Source organism: Amblyomma mixtum, chromosome 5 (genome assembly GCF_055824585.1).
Source record: "Amblyomma mixtum isolate Tamu chromosome 5, ASM5582458v1, whole genome shotgun sequence".
Taxonomy (NCBI): domain Eukaryota; kingdom Metazoa; phylum Arthropoda; class Arachnida; order Ixodida; family Ixodidae; genus Amblyomma; species Amblyomma mixtum.
The window spans coordinates 188,753,544-188,768,863 of NC_143016.1; positions in this window are offsets into that span (position 1 = coordinate 188,753,544).

Consider the following 15,320-nt stretch of genomic DNA (forward strand, 5'->3'; position numbering starts at 1 on the left):
GTTCTCGCTTAAAGATACTTGATTTGAAAAGCAGAAGAAAAAACAACCACATGCCGCCGGTGGGATCCGAACCCACGACCTCCGAATTACGCGTCCGGTGCTCTACCTCTGAGCTACGGCGACGGCTGTCAATTCTTCTGCTTTCGGGGGTATTTATGTTTACAAGTAACCTAACCTTGAGAGTGTTCATCAGCGCCACCCACGTTCTTAGAAGAGTTTAGAAGAGTTAAACCTCACCAAATTTTTGCGTCAGCTTTGGTAGCTGAGTATGAGATTCCTGTTTCTGCTGTGTATATTTGTTTGTGTATAGTTCGTGAGGTTTTATACAAGTCCATTTCTACTGTTCGTGCGTGTCTCATCGTCCGTCCATCGTCTGGCTGTTTGCTACGAGTTCAAAGCTAAATTAATGAGGACCTCGATCGAACAAGTTAGTCGTGGAGACGAAGAACCTTCCATATCTTTACTGCGGACTTTTGCATCGCTGACCGGAGAGGCAGAATCCACCAAAGGTCTTATCCCTGTCAGTCCGGTTTAAAATGGCATTATTCACCGGACAGACGTCCAATGGCTTCAGAGCTATAGGATGCTATCTCTATGTTCAGGTTAGACCGCTTCAAAATGCGAAAGAACAAATGGAGCGGGTGCAGCCGCTGGCGTGCCCACGGGTCCCTTTTCACGTCTCTGATTGGCCCCCAAGCCTCCTTTTGTGACTCCTCCCACCAATTCGAATTGGCTACTCCCCCCTTGTTCTTCATCCCACTCCTCTCCGCATGCCTCAATCTGACACCACCAGACAGGTTTGGCGAAGATGGCAGTACTAATGCTAACGCATTAACAATGTCCCGTGTTTAAATTACATTTGTTTAGCATTAAGTGCGTCTTTCAATAAGGCTGACGACTAGGCGAGTTGGTACTGAATCATCTTTAGCTAGGAGGAAAGAACCCGAGACTAGGCTGGACTAGCAACTGAAATTTTAATGAACGGAAGAGGCAAAAGAAAACTCGCACCGCACGCACATAACCCAAATCAGTGAAAGGGAGGATAACAAACGACAATCAACTTTATTCAAGTACTCACCACACACGTGTCGTTAGCCTTAGCGATATAGTCATCATCATCGTCATCAGCCTGACTACACCCACTGCAGGGCAAAGGCCTCTCCCATGTCTCTCCAATTAACCCTGTCCTTTGTCAGACGCCGCCACTGTATCCCCGCAAACTTCTTAATCTCATCCACCCACCTAACTTTCTGCCGTCCCCTGCTACGTTTGCTTTCTCTTGGAATCCACTCCGTTACCCTTAAGGACCAGCGGTTATCCTGCCTTCGCATTACATGCCCTGCCCAAGCCCATTTCTTCCTCTTGATTTCAACTAAGATGTCATTAACCCGTGTTTAATGACGATTTTAGGAGGTAGCCTAAAATCAGTGAGGAGAAAACTGGGCATAGGTAAAAACCAGATGTATGCGCTAAAAGACAAACAGGGCAATGTCATCAGCAATATGGATAAGATAGTTGAATTAGCCGAAGAGTTCTACACAAATCTATACAGTAGCGAATGGAATCACCAAGTTACTCAGGGAGGCAGTCGAGCACAGCAATGGGACATCCCGCCAGTAACGAAGGAGGAAGTACAGAAAGCCTTAAAAGCAATGAAAAGAGGGAAAGCAGCTGGTGAGGATCAGGTAACAGCAGATTTGTTGAAGGACGGAGGCGAGATGGTGCTACAAAAACTAGCCACCCTGTATACGCAATGCCTTGTGACCTCGAGAGTACCAGAAGAAAGGAGACGTCAAGGACTTGAAGAATTACAGACCGATCAGCTTATTGTCCGTTGCTTACAAGGTAGTAGTAGTAGTAGTAGTAGTAGTAGTAGTAGTACTACTACTACTACTACTACTACTACTACTACTACTACTACTATTGCTTACAAGGTATTTACTAAGGTAATCGCTAATAGAGTCAGGACAACCTTAGACTTCAGTCAACCAAATGATCAGGCAGGCTTTCGTAAAGGATACTCGACAATAGACCACATTCACACTATCACTCAGGGGATAGAGAAATGCGCAGAATATAACCAACCCCTGTATATAGCCTTCATTGATTACGAGAAAGCATTCGACTCAGTAGAAACCTCAGCTGTCATGCAGGCATTGCGGAATCAGGGTGTGGAAGAGTGTTATGTGAAAATATTGGAAGATATTTATAACGATTGCACAGCTACTATAGTTCTCCATAAAGTCAGCAATAAAATTCCAATACGGAAAGGTGTCAGGCAGAGAGACACGATCTCGCCAATGCTCTTCACTGCCTGCTTACAGGAGGTATTCCGGGGCTGGAATGGGGATAAGAGTTAATGGAGAATACCTGAGTAATTTGCGATTCGCTGATGACATTGCCTTGCTAAGCCACTCAGGACAAGAACTGCAAAGCATGATCAATCAGTTAGACAGGCAGAGCAGAATGGTGACGCTAAGAATTAACTTGCAGAAAACCAAAGAAATATTCAACAGCCTAGCAAGGGAACAGCAGTTCGCAATTGGTAGCGAGGTGCTGGAAGTAATAAGAGAATATGTCTACTTAGGGCAGGTAGTGACCGGAGATCCGGATCATGAGAGGGAAATAACTACAAGAATAAGAATGGGGTGGAGCGCGTACGGCAGGTTCTCTCAGATCATGAATGGTAGCTTACCAATATCCCTGAAGAGATAGGTATACAACAGCTGTATCCTACCGGTACTCACCTATGGGGCAGAAACGTGGAGGCTAACAAAGAGGGTTCAGCTTAAGTTAAGAACAACGCAGCGAGCTATGGAAAGGAAAATGATAGGTGTAACGTTACGAGATCGGAAGAGGGCGTAGTGGGTGAGGGAACAAACGCGGGAGCGATATAGTACGCCTCAGCAATCTCCCTACATATATCTGTCACTTCTATACACCACTCAAGTGCCACACAAATCGGGCGTCCTCCGATTTACTTTCGTGAGACTGGCAGTGTAGTCATAGAGAAACATAAATATACTTACGTAAGTATGTTTCTCTATGGTGTAGTGCCAGATGAGACATCGCCTTCCGCACAAATGAGTTGTAGTGCTCATTCAGACACTTGCCCATAGTCGTTCCTTCCACAAGGCGGCGGAATGTGGTAAAACGTTTGCAAGAAGAATGTGGTTTATGACATTAAGCTGCTTTGTGGAAGGAACTACTATGGGCAGGCAGGTGTCTGAATGTGCGCCAGAACGAGCGCTTTAACTCGTTGGTGCAGAAGGCGGCCCTTGATCTGGCCCTGCTCTGCCAGTCTCGCGAATGTAAATCGGAGGACAACCCAACAGTTTGCACGCCCGATTTCTGTGACACTTCAGTGGTGTAAGTGACAAACGGATACGCAGCGAGACAACTGAGGCGCACAATATCGCTAAGGACCCGTGCGTGGTAAAGCTGTCTGTCAACCTTCAGCGGAAGGAATTTGGTGCGAATGCACCATGACGTGGTGCATTCGCACAACGTTGATTGTCGTTTGTTATTCCCCCTTTCACTGCTTTCGGTTATGTGTGTGAGCATCTTTGTGCAATATTTTTTTTCCCCTTCATTGAGATTCCAGTTGCTAGTCCAGCCTTGTCTCGGGTTCGTCTTTTCTCCTAGCTGTGTTGCGTCTTTCCCTAATCTAACCGCAGTCAGCGTATCCGTAAGGGGCCAAAATTCGCTCGGGGTGGTCCTCAGTGTCCATTTTGGTCAGAAAACAGATACGAGTTAATCACATCTTATGTTGAGGACAGAGGGGCCCTTGAGTTGGGTGGGTCGTTCAGCACCGCAGGTCCCGGCTTTGAAGAACGATGTCGAACTCCATTAAGGAGGAAACTGTACAGACGGTTTATATGACATATTTACAGTCGAAATGGGAGTGCTCCAGTCACAAAAAAAACCTCGTTAAATAGGGTTCGTATTCCCCAGATCCCTGAATGGGGAATAAAGCTAGAAGAACGATGACCAATCAGATGGGCAGACGTGGACACTGGTGGTACCACCCACAGCAGGGGGCGGTGCTGGGCTCTCTTCTCTCGCTCTCTCGCAGCTCTGTCGATGGGAAGGGGTAGAGGCTGAGTCATTAAACACTGCCGTGTCAATTTGACAACTGCGGCAAGTCTTCTGCCTCCCATCAGGTGAACGAACGTCATCGTACCCCCCCCCCCCTCCGCTGGAAGTCCAAAACACGAGGGCTCTGTCGAGAACACAGCCATCTTTCAATTAACAGCAACAGCTTGACCTTGCGCAGCGCTCACCACTCCGTCGTCCCGCGACCCGAGAGTATAGACTCGGCCACTTGACGCCGCCGTCGCCGCTGCTGCTGCCGCCGCCGTCCCGAGCCTTCGCCGCATCTTGGCCTCACGATGACTCACGTCTGGATGTAATTCTTCCCAGGCCCGTGTTCTCCGATCTTAACACCTATCTGAGGTCAAGAGGAGGAACTAGGCATAGACGGTGCATGTAATGTGGAGACCAGGTAGTTCTTTAGAGTGACGCAGCAAATTTCAAGGCAGCAGAAACTGTGGGATGAAATAGCCTGGTGCGAGCGGGCGCTGGGCAGGGTGAATTGGATGTCGACGGGATAGTCCTGTGTAATAAATGTAGGCAAGTCGGTTGATGATGACTGTGTATGGTAAGGACGAGTAGACATGTGTCGCCATGAAGGACTGTTCTTAGCAAGCGGACGCGCAGGTGATCTTCGGCCGTTTGTACTGAAAGTGAGGAAGGAGGCCCAGGCGACTGAAGCTTATACTGGCTCCATTTCTCACTGCAATATCGACCTACAAGTCACGTGTACGGAACACTTCCTGAGCACCAAAGGCCGTCTCATGAAAACAACTCTGGCGACTGATACTTCACCAAAACATAAACCTTTAGGGTTGATTCGTTTTCTGCACATGTACGGCACGCAGATTCATGCCTGTGGCTAGGCTTGGACATCGTTTGGTGTCCAATGGTGTATGTGCTAAGCCTAACTACAAAACGTGATGAGGGGTCGAAGACATGCCACATGCAGTAGTAAACAGAAAAATATCATGTTTTCAATTTTTTTTTAATAAATTCAGAAAACCATGGTTATGGAAGATCCATTTGTTATTTATCAATGTATTATGATCCAATAATGGTCTCTTCTTCCGTCAGGAATTGTTGAGGGCTTAACTGTTTGCCTTCAGTTCATTTTTCATTTTTGTTCATTTGTGGGCGTTCCCCACTGCTTTCATTTTCCGTCTCTTCTAAATTCTTAAAACTACGAGGAACTTTAGCGACTAAAGTGGTGAAAGGCGAAAGCCTGAGTGCTGCATTCTGCTACGCGATTGTTGACTGTACAGTTTGTTGGTGCATTAATTAACTGCCAATTAATGGCGCTTAAGCTTCGCCTTTAGGAGTGGTACGCGACTGCGTGTTGTAGCGCTGCCACGGAGTCCAAGGAACGCCACCACCCGTTCGGTGCGATGCGTTGCCCTTTGAACGCAACGCTTTTTGAGGAAAGGAAATGGGGCTGTAATTCTCTGTCATCTCGGTGGACACCTGAACCGCACCATAGGGGAAGGGAGGAAGTGGGAGTGAAAGAAGACAAAGAGGGCCCGTAATGAAGAAAATGAAAATTGTATTTGAGGAAAGGAAATTACGCAGTAACTGTCTCACATATCTCAGTAGACACTAGTCGGAAATTGTATTTTGAGGAAAGGAAGTTGAGCAGTAACTGCCTCACATATTTCGGTGGACACCCGTCAAAATTCGCGCGCTGACGTCACGACAATTTGGATCAATCTGAAACGCGGACAAATACGCCTTGCTCGTCGGTAAATTGGTTTTTGAGGAAAGGAAATGTATCTGTCTCTCATATCTCGGTGGACACCTAAATCACGCCGTAACGGGAAGGGAGGAAGATGAGAGTGAACGAAGACACCGTATTCACTAGACGCACCTTTGTTCATTCCAAACCATCGAGCTGGCATGGCGGAGTGTTAAAAGACCGAGGTTTTGACTAAGAAATTGTATCCCTTTTAAAGAATCTATCCCAACTGAAGAAGTTGGAATGGTCGCTGGAAGCGAGGAGTGCTGTAGCCGTGTAAATAGCCATGTAAATAGTCACATATGTTGTAATGCACTGTATTCCCACGCCTTTGAAGGCAATAAAGAAAAAAAAAAGCTGGCATGGCGGAGTGGTAGCTTACTCGACTCGCACTCCGGAGACCGGGGTTCGATTCGCAAGCTCGGCCAATTTCCTCCTTGGTTTTATTTATTTATCTGGTCCGACTAGAAAGGTTAATTAGACTAATTGGTTAAGTAAGCAATTAACTAAACTCGGTCAAACTTACTTGGAGCGTCACTATACGATCCCTTTAATTGGTGGCATGGTTAGTAGCCAAAGTACAATTGGCCCCGTTTGAAATTCGCGCACTGTGACGTCACGACCGTTTCGACTAACTGAAAAGCGCGATATTTCTGTCGACAGCTCCTGCTTACAACGATGAGGCATTAAAGGCTTCCGCCTTAATAACTTGCAGTCATTTTCAGTTACAATATTCTGCTCTTACTTGTATTACTGCATATTTTTATAAGCAGTGGGCGGAGTGGGATGTTACGTCTCGCCTTCGTCGTGGGGGGAAGACAACGGCATGGCTACAGCGGAACGCCGACAAACCCCGAGACGCGCGTTGGGTGAGCGCCTGGATTGCCACGGAAGCCGCGTCCGTCTGCCCGGTTGAGCGAGCGTTTCCCGTACACCGAGTGGGAACGCGCGTTCGAAATGCGCGCGAACGCCGCTCATGGACATTCCGGCGTCTGCGCTACGTGGATGGCATCGTTCCCCTCTCCCAGCGCGTGACGACGGCGTGATCTCTCGGGAGTGAGTGGGTGCGTGTGTGTCTGTGATTGGTGCCAGTGAGAACTTCCTTCCCCTGCAAGCCCGGCCCCCATCTAGGGACCCTAGGGAAGGGAACTCTTAAAAACCCCGGCAGCGGCACGGCCGAAGAGCTCTTTGTCTTTGAATGATCTCCTGATGAGCTGTCGTGATGCAGCGTTCCTGCAGCTCACTTGTAAATATTTAAATTCACGTATAAAGTCCTCATTCATTGTCTTTTTCCAGCAGCCTCGTCTCAGACGTCCCTCATTCTCTCTCCGGCACACGACCATGCTACCTCGTATGTAACAAACTGGTGGCAGCGGTGGGAGGCTGCTACCTCGTCCTTAACAAACTGCTGCTACCTCGTTCTTAACAGGGAGAATAACATAAAGTCATCAAGACTGCGCAAATGACAGTAATTCGCGGTCCCCACTATGCGACGAAACGCCATCAGCTTTCACTGAATTTCATAGTAGCGCAGTCCACACCTTCGCAAGTATTGAATAGGTAAATGTTCAGAGGAGGTTTGGTTTTCCGATCTTCGCAGGAGACACGACAGAACGGCCTACCAAGTTGTCGAGAAAGGCATTGTGCGTGCGAGCGTAAAAACCATACACTGGCTGTTATTGGCATTTCTGATGATTTGACCCTGTTATCAAGCTCTACAGTAACTGAATGAACTGTTAGACTTCAGGTGCAATGCGCTGAACTAAACGACAGAAGCCCAGCTCAAAATCCTGCACACCTGTGACAAGACTTGGATTTCGAGGATTATGTAGGTAAAGGAACACCTGGTGTGGATAGGTCATCAATAGGAAAATGTGATTTCGTTAGATGAATCGAAGTTCTTGTCGTGCGAGAACGATGGGACTTGTTGTTTACGTCGCCCCAAACGAAGTTTGCATGGACCTCGTTACCAACTTCCCAAGTTAAACTGTAATGGCGGGAACGTAATGGCACGGGGCTGATTCTATGCTCGTGGAGTTTGTCTCCTTGACTGAATTCAAGGTACTATGAGCGAAGAGGTTGATCAGGTAATTCTAGTAAAAATTATGCCTCCATAGGCGCGCAATTATATGGGGTTTGGTTGTGTGTATCGGCAGAACTGCGACCCGAAGCACTTTTCTACACTTGTGAAAAATTGGATGATGAAGAGGCCGGTGGACATCATGGAGCAGCGAAGCCGGCCTGCTGAGATGGTTTCAATTGAATATATTTGGATAAGCATCACGCACCGTCCGAGCGACTAAAAAGCCAGCAGCGTCGAGTAGAAAGTAGAAAGCTGCTGCAGAAGTGGAGAAACATAGATTAGAAGCTCACTGGCAGCTTCCTGGTCTCTGTGCTTCGGCGGAGTCAAACAGTGATCTCCGGAAAACGTTTGGTTGTGAAGTGCTGACGCGTTAGGTTATTGTGAAAAGGCATTCTTGAAATGGTTGCTTCATTTTGCTACAAAAAAAAAAGAATAATAGCAGAAGCCTTTAAGCAGCGGAAAAAGCAGTTCAATAAATTTGTTGTGGGAACAATTTTTGGCTTATTATGATGATAAATGTTGGTTGCTATTGTGTAAAAAGTGTGACATTGTCGTCCATCAATCTGGCGCGGAAATTTTGATGGGATAAAAAGTTAAATTCGAAAAGCTTAAATGCCATACCTTTTTGTCGACTACTGTTAGGCTAGGTTAGCTGAGCAAAAGTTAAGGTATGTGCGAATCTCACGGAGAGCTTGGAAACGAGCAAAAATAAAGTGTGAAGGAGACGGGAAAAGTGTCGTTTCTGTGGAGAGAAGTGGTAAAAGCTGTGGTCCCTGAGGACCTTTCAGCGGGGTGTAGTGCAGGAAATAACGTAAGTTTTATCCCTCTGCCAAAAACAAATTCTCTTGAGGCTACTGCAGCACGCTGACAAACAAGATTCACTGAATGGCATTCGCATGAAACAAAGAATGACCAGGGATTCAACTCAAGATGTTTGCACATCTTTTCTTCTTTGCTTTCGCGGTAGCGCCGTTGTGGGAGCATTGAACGCGACTGTCCTCAGTTTTGGCTTCTAACTCCTGAAGCGCTGATAGAACAGTTTCAGCAATACCCGCTACAATGGAATCGCTGACTGGTTGAACACAAATCAACTGTTCTTATTGATACCTTGCCATCGCTCGCGTTCGAGAGCCGAGCGGTAAGATATCAACAACGTGCAGCTGATGTCAGACGTTCAGTCCAATGGAGTAATAAATTGCAGCCTTAAGCCTTTCCGTGATGTTCAATCAATCAATCAATCAATCAATCAATCAATCAATCAATCAGTTTATTCTGCACTGCCACTCTATCTTTAATGCAAAGGTAGGTAAAAAGCAGGCTGGAGACAAGGCGGCAGGTGACTATGGCAGAGGTTCTAGGAACAATAGGGGAGAGTTATTAGTAGAGTTCGCAGATAGAAATAATTTACGGATTATGAATACCTTCTTCCGCAAACGAGCAAACAGGAAGTGGACGTGGAAGAGCCCCAATGGTGAGACTAAAAATGAAATAGACTTCATACTGTGTGCACACCCTGGCATCGTAGAGGATGTGGAGGTCCTCGGTAAGGTCCGTTGTAGCGACCACAGAATGGTAAGGTCTCGTGTTAGCTTAGATTTGAAGAGGGAACGGAGGAAACTGGTGAAGCGAAAGGCTATTAACGAGTTAGCATTAAGAGGGAAGGTAGAGGAATTCAGAATGTCGCTGCAAAACAGATTTTCAGCTTTAACTGAAGAAGACGACCGTAGTGTTGAAACAATGAACGATAATCTTACAGCTATCGTTACAGAGTGCGCCGCAGAAGTAGGTGGTAGGATGGTTCGACAGGATACCAGCAAGCTATCTCAGGAGAGTAAAAGATCTAATTAAGAAACGTCAAAGCATGAGGACGTCTAACTCCACAGACAGGATAGAACTTGCAGAGCTATCAAAGTTAATAAGCGCAAGGTAGCCGACATAAGAAAGTTTAACATGGAGAAATCGAGCATGCTCTAAGGAACAGAGGTAGCCTAAAATCAGTGAGGAGAAAACTGGGCATAGGTAAAAACCAGATGTATGCGCTAAAAGACAAACAGGGCAATGTCATCAGCAATATGGATAAGATAGTTGAATTAGCCGAAGAGTTCTACACAAATCTATACAGTAGCGAGTGTAATCATCAAGTTACTGAGGGAGGCAGTCGAGCACAGCAATGGGACATCCTGCCAGTAACGAAGGAGGAAGTAAAGAAAGCCTTAGGAGCAATGCAGAGGGAAAGCAGCTGGTGAGGATCAGGTAACAGCAGATTTGTTGAAGGACGGAGGAGAGATTGTGCTACAAAAACTAGGCACCCTGTATACGCAATGCCTTGTGACCTCGAGAGACCAGAAGCTTGGAAGAACGCTAACATTATCTTAATTCATAAGAAAGCAGACGTCAAGGACTTGAAGAATTACAGACCAATCAGCTTATTGTCCGTTGCATACAAGGTATTTACTAAAGTAATCGCTAATAGAGTCAGGACAACCTTGGACTTTAGTCAACCAAATGATCAGGCAGGCTTTCGTAAAGGATACTCGACAATAGACCACATTCACGCTATCAATCAGGCAATAGAGAAATGCGCAGAATATAACCAACCCTTATATATAGCCTTCATTGATTACGAGAAAGCATTTGACTCCGTGGAAACCTCAGCTGTCATGCAGGCATTGCGGAATCAGGGTGTAGAAGAGTGTTATGTGAAAGTATTGGAAGATTATTTATAACGATTGCACAGCTACTATAGTTCTCCATAAAGTCACCAATAAAATTCCAATACGGATAGGTGTCAGGCAGGGAGACACGATCACGCCAATGCTCTTCACTGCCTGCTTACAGGAGGTATTCCGGGGACTGGAATGGAAACAGTTGGGGATAAGAGTTAATGGAGAATACCTGAGTAATTTGCGATTCGCTGATGACATTGCCTTGCTAAGCCACTCAGGACAAGAACTGCAAAGCATGATCAATCAGTTAGACAGGCAGACCAGAACGGTGGGGCTAAGAATTAACATGCAGAAAACCAAAGTAATGTTCAACAGCCTAGCAAGGGAACAGCAGGTGGCAATTGGTAGCGAGGTGCTGGAAGTAGTAAGAGAATATGTCTACTTGGGGCAGGTAGTGACCGGAGATCCGGATCATGAGAGGGAAATAACTAGAAGAATAAGAATGGGGTGGAGCGCGTATGGCAGGTTCTCTCAGATCATGAATGGTAGGTTACCAATATCTCTGAAGAGAAAAGTATACAACAGCTGTATCCTACCGGTACTCACCTATGGGGCAGAAACGTGGAGGCTAACAAAGAGGGTTCAGCTGAAGTTAAGAACAACGCAGCGAGCTATGGAAAGGAAAATGATAGGTGTAACGTTAAGAGATCGGAAGAGGGCGGAGTGGGTGAGGGAACAAACGCGGGTTTATGACATCTTAGTTGAAATCAAGAGGAAGAAATGGGCTTGGGCAGGGCATGCAATGCGAAGGCAAGATAACCGCTGGTCCTTAAGGGTAACGGAGTGGATACCAAGAGAAGGCAAACGTAGCAGGGGACGGCAGAAAGTTAGGTGGGCGGATGAGATTAAGAAGTTTGCGGGGATACAGTGGCGGCAGCTGACAAAGGACAGGGTTAATTGGAGAGACATGGGAGAGGCCTTTGCCCTACAGTGGGTGTAGTCAGGCTGATGATGATGATGATGATGATGCAAAGGCACTTAGGCACATTTCCCGCCATCAAGTTAATTATGTCACTCCGGGATCTTTTTTCGCAATAGTGGCCTTCCACATCCCGGTATAGCACACAGCTCAAGTGCTCTTTCGTGACCGCATCATACTCACCAAGTACCTCGACTAATCCGAGGTTTGCAGTGTTTTTTGTAAACAGGTGGTCTGAAGAGCCACCAAGTGCCTTGAAGCGCTTCCGGATAAAAAGTGTTATCTTGATCAGCCATTTTAGGCCGCTCTTGCAGCATTCCCTGTCTTGCGTCATGACGAGCTCTTGGTCCTTGTCAGTGTATTCACCTTGCCGCATTCTCAGGCTTGCCTCTGCTCAAAATTGGTAGGTCATGTTTTTGTGGACTGCGGCTATCTGTTTCTCATGCCACCCATTTCATCTAGTGATCGAGGCGACTACGCGTTTCTGGTAAAGCCCACAATTCAGAAACCAATTACTCTGTCTGCAGCTCTAGAACCTCGCCGTTATCGAAGTATCGTTCGAGAAACATAATTGTGAAATGGAGGTTGTGCTTATCTAGGGAAAACTCCTCGCGTTTATACAGGTCCACTAACCACGGAAATCTCTCAGAGGTTTATTATAATGTTAGGTTGCAACGCACGATCAGCTAGATTTTCTTCGGCGTCTTCTTGCTGTGTCTTGTCTCGTTAGACTAAGCTTCGGTGGTAATTGTACGGGCTTTCTCTCACATTTATTTTAGTCTTTTATGTATTTCTTGAAAGTTTTACAATAAAGGGCGTTTAATCATCAGAGCACTGGTGTGGTGCTTCAGTTTCCCGATCTTTCTAGTTCTGTTCTCCTGTAGCATTGTTTTCATGTAATCTTCCTTCTATAGGTGCCTCAGTGACGTTTGGCGATGTTTGGTCTGGTGTAACGCACCTTCTCGCAGCATTAGTACTCCTTCTGAATCGATTATCTTGCTCATGATTTCGTTCTCTGCATTCTACTCAGCTAGCTTATTTTGTGAATTCAGCATTTCTCCTGCAATATTGATAAGAGGGCAAAGTTTAATTGTTAACGTACGAAATAGAGTAGGATAAACATTTTTTCCCCATAGTAGCGTAGAAAAATGCTACATTCTTTTGTTGGCGAGGCCCTATAGAAGTGCGTGTGCTGGTGGCCGAGGAAGAAAAAAATTAAGCTCAATCTAATGTGTTTTTGGGGTATCTACCAAGCTGGAGTAAATCTGTGATAAGGGAGCAATTGCTTATTAGTATCCACCCATGCGCAGCCACACGGGTACAATGGAAAGCTCTCACAGAAGCTTCGCACGTCTCGGTCTAGGGTAGATCGCCGTAGATATGGCGCTGAATAGCTTGACAGGAGCGGCCAAAAAGGTGCATTTGAGGACAAAAATGTGACATGAGTTTTATTATGTAAGAGATACAGGAAGGCCATAAAAGTCAAATCTGTGCACTTGTGTTTAGCTCCACATGGCTGAACACATGGCTGGACATGTCTGCGGAAGACCTAGGTTTCCGCGCAGGTTGGTAGAGCTTGTGGAAACACGGTCGACTAAGGGAGAAGGGGCACAGTCAGGTTGCACCAGCTAGATGAAAAAAAATGTCCATTTCGGCGGTCGCGAATGCACCGACCACTTCACGCTGTACGGACGAGGGACCCGCAAAGAGCGAGAAACCACTGCTAATCTGGCAAGGCTCTCGCCTTTGATTATTAGCCTCAAGGAAAACATCTCCTCAGGTCAACTGGTCAGCTTCGCTTAAAAGAACAGCAGCGCAAAGCAAACACAAGAAGACAGGATGAGAGATAACTTTCGACGGAGCTTTATTCATCACAGAGCTCTTCTATATTTAATGTGTACTGCTGCGCAGATTGCGATAAAATAACCATCTGCAAACCATGCATCGCGTGGCGACCGAAGCTAATCAGCATTAAAGAGCTCTCACGTATGACCGATGACGTGTCGCTAATACAAACTTCGTCTCTTTTCCACAGACACAGAGCTCCTGCAAGCTGCGCCAGCGTTGTGGAACTCTGTAAATCCACTGCTACAAAAGCAATCGCGAACGGATACAAATACTAGCTGGCAGCGAAGAACAGAACCGAAACAGATTTCACCGTCAATTGAAGAAAGCACGCCGTGTTGTTGCTGTTGGACTTTCGGCCTACCACCTCCTCAGTGTTCTCGGCTGCAAACTGCCCGTCAGTATTCAGCGACGTGAGGTACTACCCTGATTGTTGGCAGTTTAATGTCACTACATGAGCTTTATCTGAATGAAAATTTGGCCGATTTTAGCGACAATGGTCTGCATACGGTTCTCCGTCCTCCTCAGTGTATTTTTATCTAAGCCGCTCCCTGAGCAAGACAGTTAACACCGGCCGCACAATAGGCCACGGTTTTAGATACATATAAGACTTTCTCGTGTTCTTTAAAGCGAATTTATTTGAGCCGTAAGGACGAAATAGCACGACTGAGCTTTTAGACGCCACCCTAACCCTTTGTCACCTTCGTGCGCGCTACTAATACTGCCCATAGAACCTCCCACAACGCCCAAGCTCACAACCGAAGGAAAGATAACAAACTCAGGATAGCGGAGGTATTTTCGGCTACCCGTAAGCTCGCTGGCCTTTATTCACGCATTGCCAACCGTCCAAACAAAACAATGGAGAGTTCTGAAAAAAAAACAACAGAGAAACAAGATGCCCTGCGTGGAGTGCAAAACGCCATTGTGCGGCAAAGTCTACTTTGGACAAACTGGCCGATACCTTAATGAGCGCCTGTGCCAGCATGAGCGCTCGTTCAAAGGCAAAAGTGACGAACACCTGTCAGCCCAGTGTCGATAAAATTCAACTGCAATCATAACATTGCACGGGAGTTAGTCGATGCATTTGGTATTAGGAGAGGCAAGGTCGTGTTAGTGACACGTTTGTGTTCTTACGGGAGACCGAGGTGTATTTTCTGTTTATTTTAAGTCGCCACGCGATGATTAACAATTTGTTATGCTATCGCAGTTTGCGCATCGGTACACATGCAACACAATATAGCTTTCTGATGAATAAAACTTTGTCGAAAATTAACGCCGCCTTCCTTTGAGCCGCAGTTCTGTTTTAAGAAACCTGAACCAACAAGCTCAGCAACACGTACTGCTGGGTCGTTTGCCCGACACTAAAAGGGAGTGACCATCACTGCAGTGAGAAGAACTAGAGCGGGCGATGCAGTGCAGCGGTTGTATTTTGGACCCTGTGTCACCGCTCCTATTCTAGTGTTCGATCCTTCCTGAGCACTTCTCCGGGAGCTGAAGCGCCCCGAGAAATGAAATTTCTCCAACGAGCCGCAGCGATTCATTGAGGGTGGTAAAGCGCGAAAGTCAAAGATAGAAGACAACACAGAAGAGTCTGTGTTGTCTTTCACGCTGTGAACTATTAATAGTCTAGCTCTCCATCATACTTGAGCCGCAATGAGCCCTATTTTTCTCTGCTGTGCGAGGCTACAGCGCTTCAGGGAAGCCCGCCACTAAGTTTAAAAGTTGGGTATGTTCAGAAGAAGAGAAGGTTTTTTCAGCAAAGTAATACCACAGTCAGCAGACGCCAGAAAACAAAAGAATAATGTTAACTACTTTTGTGATTAACTGTGGTTATCTTTCTGACCATTACCTATCGGCCCTGATTGCGATTAGGGGTTTTTAGCGTGCCGTTTAATAAATGTATTAAAAATTAAAATAAATATT